We start from the raw sequence: 7,292 nt of genomic DNA on the forward strand, positions 1-7,292 counted from the left end.
ATGGGGATGTGCCCGCAACCAAGGTACATGCCCTTGACCGGAATCGAACCTGGGACCTTTCAGTCCTCAGGCCGATGCTCTATCCACTGAGCCAAACCAGTTAGGGCTTCCAAAGGTTTTTGAGGAGTAAGACTTACAAGGCACCATCCTTCAGGCAGGGCCTGTGTTTCAATTGTCTCAAAGTTTGATACCACTGCATATTCAGCTCGTCTTTTTCCTCCATTTAAGAAGCTGCTGCCATCTGTGAACAATACCAAGTCCGCGTTTTGCAGGGGCCTATCCCTTAGGTCTGGCCGGCTGGAATAAACCTCCTCTAGGACTTCCAGGCAATCATGCTCAGGGGCCCCCTCAGTGATGGGTAGAAAGGTGGCAGGATTAAGTGTTCTCACTGCTTCGAATCATACCCGCGGATTCTCACATAACAGCCCTTGATACTGAGTCATTTGAGCATGACTCAGCTAGTGCTACCTGCTTGCTTCCATCAGCAGCATGAGGTACTTCTACATTTAACTTTTGTCCTAAGGTAAGCTAATCTGCTTCCTTGACTAATAATGCCGTGGCTGCAAGGGCCCTGAGGCACGGGGCCACCCGGAGGCAACTGGGTCAATCCGCTTGTAGAGATAGGCTACTGGTCTTTGCCAGGGTCCAAACTCCTGGGTTAGAACTCATAGGGCTACCCCGCTGTTCTCGTGAACAAAATAATTAAAGTCTTATGTCCCATCTGGTAGCCCTAGTGGCGGGGCCTCAGTGAGCTTTGCCTTTATGGTGACGAAGGCTTTCTCCGGTTCAGGACCCCAGTCGATGGGTGCCTTCTCTTCTCCTCTTAAAGCTTCATAGAGAGGCTTGGCCAGGTCTGAAACCCCCGGGATCCAAATTCGACAGAATCCTGCCGCTCCCAGGAATTCCCGAATCTGCCGCTGGGTGCTAGTGACTGGGATGGCACATACTGCCTGCCTCCTTTCAGTCCCTAGCATTTGTTTCCCTTGGGTGATCCAGAAGCCTAGATACTTGACTTCTCTCTGAAAAATCTGTGCCTTTTTCTTAGACACCCTATAACCTGTTTCAGTTAGTAGTCTCAGAAGGGCTCGTGTTCCCTCCCAGCACTGAGCTCGTGTGGAGCTGGCCAGTAGGAGGTCGTCTTCATACTGGAGTAGAACACACCCCAAGTCCTGTCCTGGGAACTTAGATCAGATGCTAGTGCTCCACTAAAAAGAGTAGGGTAGTTCTTGAGCCCTTGTGGCAGTCTGGTCCAGGTGCACTGCTCCTTGGCCACTGTAGTTGGGTTTTCCCATTCAAAAGTGAAGAGAGGCTGACTGGAAGGTATCTTTCAGATCTAAGCATGTAAACCATTCCGCCTCTGATGGGATGAGTCCCAGAAGAGTGTAGGGGTTCGGCAGTGCTAAATGCAGGGTTATAACTGCCTCATTAACAGCCCGTAGATCCTGCACCGGGCAGTAGTCGTTAGTCCCAGGCTTTTTGACAGGTAAGATAGGTGTGTTCCATGGAGACCTGCATCATTTAACAAGTCCCCACTGAAGCAGCCTGTCTAAGTGGACCTGGATTCCTAGGCGTGCTTCCCTTGGAATTGGATATTGGCGGATTTTAACAGGCTGTGCCCCAACTTTAACTCGATTAGCACCAGGGCATGGTCCTTAGCCAGGCCTGGAGGATTCCCTTCTGCCCAGATTAGTGGGAATTCCTTCTCTAATTCAGGTTCTAATGGTGAGGCCTTTGTCTGGAGGGTATAAACTCTCCATTCTTCCTCCCTCGGCACTGCTAAGGACTGAGGAGGTCTCCTCACCTAGGTGAAGCTGTGCTGAGTCATCTGGAGCAAAAGTGATTTCTGCCCCCATTTTGGCTAAAATGTCTCTACCCATTAGAGGCACTGGACAGTCTGGCAAATACAGGAATTCTTGAATTACTTGATGACCACCAAGTTGGCATCAGCTAGGGCGGCAGAATGGTCTACAGGTCTGGTCCCCAGTAGCTCCAATAATGGTGACCTCCTTTCCTGAGAGAGGTACTACTTTCTGTGTGACTACTGAGTGCTCACTCAGCTCCTGTATCAACCATAAAGTCCACAGTCCGGCCCCCAATTTTCATTCTGACCCTGGGCTTGTGTGGGCCAAGGGGGCCCAGTCTTTTTACTTTGCCATTTGGGACATTCATTTTTCCAGTGTCCAGTTTCCTTACAATAGGCACACTAGTCTCATCTCAGGCTTGCTCTTCCTTTTCAACCTGGTCTGTATCCTTGCTGATCTGTCTGGGAGCCTGAGCCTCTAAAAGCCACTGCTATTATATTGGCCCTTCTTTGTATTCTCTTGCCTTCCTCCTTCCGTGCTGCACTGTCTCGATTGATGAAAACCTTGTTAGCTATCTCTAGCAGTTCAGTAGCATTCTTTCCTGCAAGCCCTTCCAGTTTCTGTAATTTTCTCCTGATGTCAGGCTAGGCTTGGCCTACAAAAGTGGCATTTACCATGGTTTGATTTTCTGGGGCCACAGGTCTAAAGGGGGTGTAGATCCGGTATGCCTCACATAGTCGCTCATAGAAAGCTGCTGGACTTTCATCAAGCTTCTGGAAAACCTAGAGATTTTAGCCATGTTGATGGGCTTCTTGGCTCCGGCCCTGACCCCCTGGAGGACGGTCAGCCGATATCTTTCTAGCCCGGTTATTCCATCTTCTGAGTTCGGGTTCCAATCGGGTTCCTCATCTGGGAAGGCCTTCCTGGCCCGTCTGTCTGTATCTAATATTCCTGCCGGGGCCTGGGTCTGGAGCCACTTCTGAGCCTCTGTTACTACTCTCATGTGCTCCTCAGTGTTAAAGAATGTGAAAAGTTGCTGCTTGCAGTCCACCCTGGTGGGCTTCTGGGTCTGGAAGATCATTTCTAGGAGGTCTATCATGGCCTGAGGTTTTTCAGAATAAGCTGGGGTGTGATGTTTCCAATTCAAGATGTCACTGGTGGTAAAGGGCTGATAATAATAGACTGGCCAATGTGTTATGAATATAGAATTTATGAAATTGGCGTGGAAGTGACAGTCAGACACTGTGAGGTTCTAAAAAGAGCCTTTAATGCAGCGCTGCTGGTTCAGGGGACTCTAAGATCCAGATCTTGAATAGCCTGGACAATGAGATTTTCTCTATATATATTGAAGGAGTTAAAAAGAACAAAACAGGGCAGAGAAAGATTTATTGTGCTTAGCAGATATCTTGTAGAAAGCTTGCAGCCTTGAGCACAGCATCGCTTAGATAACCAGGAGACACCTGGCATGGGAGGAACTAAGGACGGACCAGACCTGTCTCCCACATTCTTTCACAAATGAAGTTAATTATCGGCTAGTAAGAGAGTGCAGTAGAAAGCAGCTTACTGGGACTAATTCAGATTGCTAGCCCCCCGAAAATGTCCCATTTTCCCTATTAAATGCTCAACCACTGAGCCATGCCAGCTGGGTGCACAGGTTACATTTTTGTTTTCTTGTTCCTTTATGTCCTTTATTACCCATAAAATTTCTGTTATCAGAAAGGGGTAGGGAAGTGAGCCATCTCAATTTCTGACTGACCCTCCAGCTACCAGCAAATGTACATTCTCTTTTTTCACCTGTATTCTTGTGGCCTTACTACCCTGCACAAAGTGTTTATTATTGTATGTTAGCTATTAAGATCAAAAAAAGACTTGCTTGAGTTGGAGTTATGCTCCTATAGAAGATATCGTGACATATTTAGGGGATCATCTAGAAAAATATTTGTGTTTCTGTAAGGCCCTAAGACCCCCGGAGAGTCCGACGGAGGAGGCGACGACCCCGAGTCAAACGCAGAGACCAGAACTTGATGCAAAAGCAAGAGGTTCTTTATTACAAGCGCAGCGCAGGGGCTCCCAGGCAGGCAGGCAGCAACCCGAGGGAAGTGCTGGCTGACTGGAGCCCCGAGCAATTGCAGAACAAGAGTTTATAAAGGCAAAAACCACATGCAGGTGGCCTGGAATGTAAACCACACACAGGTGGCCTGGAATGTCAGGAAACTGGGTTATCAGTTAACTCATCTCCTGAGGGGACAGGCCTGTGTTAGCAGTTGAGTCATTTCCTGAGGGGCCAGGGTGGTCTGTCTTGCATAAACCCACCCCAGGGAGAGATAAAACAATTCTGCTGTGACTACACCAGAGCACCAGGCTTACTGGAAAGGTCAGTTAGCACAGACCGATCCCAGGAAGAGATAAAATAACTCTGCTATGACTACACTAGGGCCGGGGCTTGCAAGAAAGGTCTGGGGGAGGGAGAGGCTTCTCCCTGGCCTTACATTTCCAACTCTAGTCACACTTGAGATTAGCTACAATCTCCCATCATGATGCCAGTGGGAATTATAACTTCAATAAAAGTATTCCAACATTCTTCACTCTCTATCTTATTTGTATCTTAGGTAATAGTTATAATAACGAAAACCAATATATTTCCCTGTCTTTGTGTTAAATGATTCTGGAATGAAGCAGTCTTTTCTGCTTTTGTGCTAAACAATACTAAGATCAAACAAAAATAACTTTGATACTCTCTCTAAGAAATACTTGCTCATAGAAAGCAAAATTATGAACCAACTAACGGCTTATTCATCAAGCTTACTGGTCAATATGAAGTATGGTAGCAATCATCTCAGTTAGAAACTTTAGTTTAACTCTAACCCTGCTGTTTGGTTTCTGTACTTATTTTCTTACTAAAATAATAAAAAAGTTATTTTAATTTTCTGAATTATATAAATCACCCCATTCGATTAAATACCCTATTGATTGTAATGTGAATATCCCATGGGTTGTGGTCATACTGGTCTCAGAAAGCACATTTTCCTTTACGTGGGAAGGACAGCACAATTATCCCAAGGTCAGAGGGCTCCAATTAATGTGTCCCTGTTGACTCCAGTGTTCTGGAGACCCAAAAACTGTAATTAAGATAACATGCTTAAGTAAACTGTTTCTGCTTCTGTAAACTGCTTTTTTGCAAAGCAGGTTCCTCATTCCAGACCTGAGAGCTCTAGATAATGTGTTTCTGTCAATTCAGTGATCTGGAGACCCAAAACTATAATTTAGATAACATGCTGCTTCTGCTTCTGTAAACTGCTTTTTGCAAACCAGGTTCCTCATTCCAAACCTTGGGATGTGATCAATACCTTTGTGATCTTTGCCTATATAAGTCTGGTGTTGGGGCTGGGGCAGGCACTGTGAGATCTGGGAGAGCGAAATGCTCCCCCATAGTCCTGGATTTGCAATAAATGTGACTCTTTAATTCGACTTCTTGAGGCATCCTTGTGTGATTTGCGGGGTACATTACAACAAATAGTTACCTTATGACTGTCATCTGGGTCTTCTAAACAACTAAAAGCCAGTATGGGCACACTTTGTCTAATCCTACTCAATTCCCTGCTTTTTAAGGTCCATTATAAAATCACCTTGCCCTCATCCTAAAACCCTAGAAATACTGTCTTTAGGTTTTTCTTTTTCTTTTTTTAAATATATTTTATTGATTTTTTACAGAGAGGAAGGGAGAGAGATAGAGAGTTAGAAACATCGATGAGAGAGAAACATCGATCAGCTGCCTCCTGCACATCTCCTACTGGGGATGTGCCCGCAACCAACGTACATGCCCTTGACCGGAATTGAACCTGGGACCCTCCAGTCCGCAGTCCGACGCTCTATCCACTGAGCCAAACCGGTTTCGGCTAGGTTTTTCTTTTTGAGATGCTACTAAGATTCTATCAAGGTGGTGTCTTTCCTTATTGTAGTTCCAATGAACTTAGCCTAGCTTGATCCGTGGGGCTTTTTGATGGGCTTCTAAGAAGTAGATGGACAATTACAAAGTAAGAAGGAAAGTCCTGATTATACGAAGGTAATTTCCCTACCTCTCCCTCCCCGCTTCCCAAAGGAAACACTCTCCTGGTCCTTCTCTCCAGATTTTTATATGAATCATTTCCTTGCTTTTCTTTATAACTCGTACAACTTGTTTTTAATAATAATTATGATATAAAGCAATTGGCAATGAGCTCCCTGGTCCCCGGAATTCCCAGGGAGCTGACTGTCCAGACACCCTTGGTTGTTGTGGAATTGGCTCCAAGGAAGAAACAGTTGGAGGTATCAGGAAAGAGGCCTTTGATCAAAGCATCGCTGCTGGCTCAGGGGACTCAAAAGATCCAAAGGCTGAACAACTTATACAATTGCCGGGGTCCAGCCCCAGGGGTCCAGGGGTTCCCAAAGGTGTGGACCGAGTCCTTGAAGAATGAAGGACATGGACACAGCGTTCAGATGATCAGCATAGTCAGGTTCTCGGTAGGTACATTGTTATTAACTTAATTAGGGTACTCTTAAGGCTTAGGGGCCAAAGAGCCGCATGTGGCTTGCGAGCCGCAGTTTGCTTACCACTGGTCTAAGTTCTTCATAAGTAGTACACGGTATTTCTGTAACACTAGGGGGTTTTTACTAATTTATTCCCTTCCTTAGTCCTGTCAGTTCCTAACTCCAGGGTAATATCCCCACCCGGGAAACAACCTTTCTCGGGGAGGTGGCCCTGGTTAGAACACATAGCACTAAGAAGGGGAGCAAACATATTAAGAACAGTATGCCATATACGCCAGGTCCCTTGAAACATATGCTGTGCAGATGTTTCTTCCCTGCAGCGACTGTGTCAAGCAACAAGGATGGACCGGCCTCTGGCATACAGTGAGATTTCTCCTTATATATATTCCTGAGTTTCTTTGTTTCCTAACTACCAGGCATCTGGGGTGGGCTTTCACAGCCCTTCCTAAGTCAGTTAGAATGGGGAATTCAGATTGTATCTAAGTGCCTAACCTGGATGGCGCCAGTGACCTCCCTCTAGTTAAGCTGTTACATCCTTTGTTTATGGCCCTTGTAAATTGGGAGTATTTAGGTAAATAGGCCTTGCAAGACCAGATAATTAAGGAAGGGGCGGTGACTTGATTATAGGCTAACGAGAATGTGCATTAGGGATATTGATTAACTAGGTACAGGCTGCTAGCCCCCTACATTTTTTCACATGGTCATTTCATAATTCTGGCAATAACAAGACCCCCAATCTTATGCAATTCAATATTTTTGTCATGCATTAAGAAAAAATTTACTGTACCTTTTGGTTGTGAAACACTGAGTAGCAAGAAGAAAGCTATCTGGATAAGAAAAATACAATATTGTCACTGTTGAAAATGTCCAAGGCAAACTAAGTGTCTTCAAAGAGCTAATAAAAGTTTAATCTGGGGCAGTTTGAAAAACATACACCAGTTGCAGTGTGGGCCTAGGAATGGA

The 7,292-nt window shown here is 45.6% G+C and overlaps 1 protein-coding gene and 1 long non-coding RNA gene across 2 annotated transcripts in view; both read left to right on the forward strand.

The window, feature by feature from the left end:
* The window catches only part of DENND5B (DENN/MADD domain containing 5B), an 831,092-nt gene that overhangs the window by 435,415 nt on the left and 388,385 nt on the right, over positions 1 to 7,292 (forward strand). The gene's annotated exons all lie outside the window — the stretch shown is intronic.
* On the forward strand, positions 4,806 to 5,270 carry LOC107183762. The gene is made up of 2 exons (XR_001514572.1): positions 4,806 to 4,988; positions 5,115 to 5,270. It is a non-coding gene; the product is annotated as an uncharacterized LOC107183762 (long non-coding RNA).

This window comes from Myotis davidii, unplaced genomic scaffold (genome assembly GCF_000327345.1).
Source record: "Myotis davidii unplaced genomic scaffold, ASM32734v1 scaffold902, whole genome shotgun sequence".
Classification (NCBI taxonomy): Eukaryota; Metazoa; Chordata; class Mammalia; order Chiroptera; family Vespertilionidae; genus Myotis; species Myotis davidii.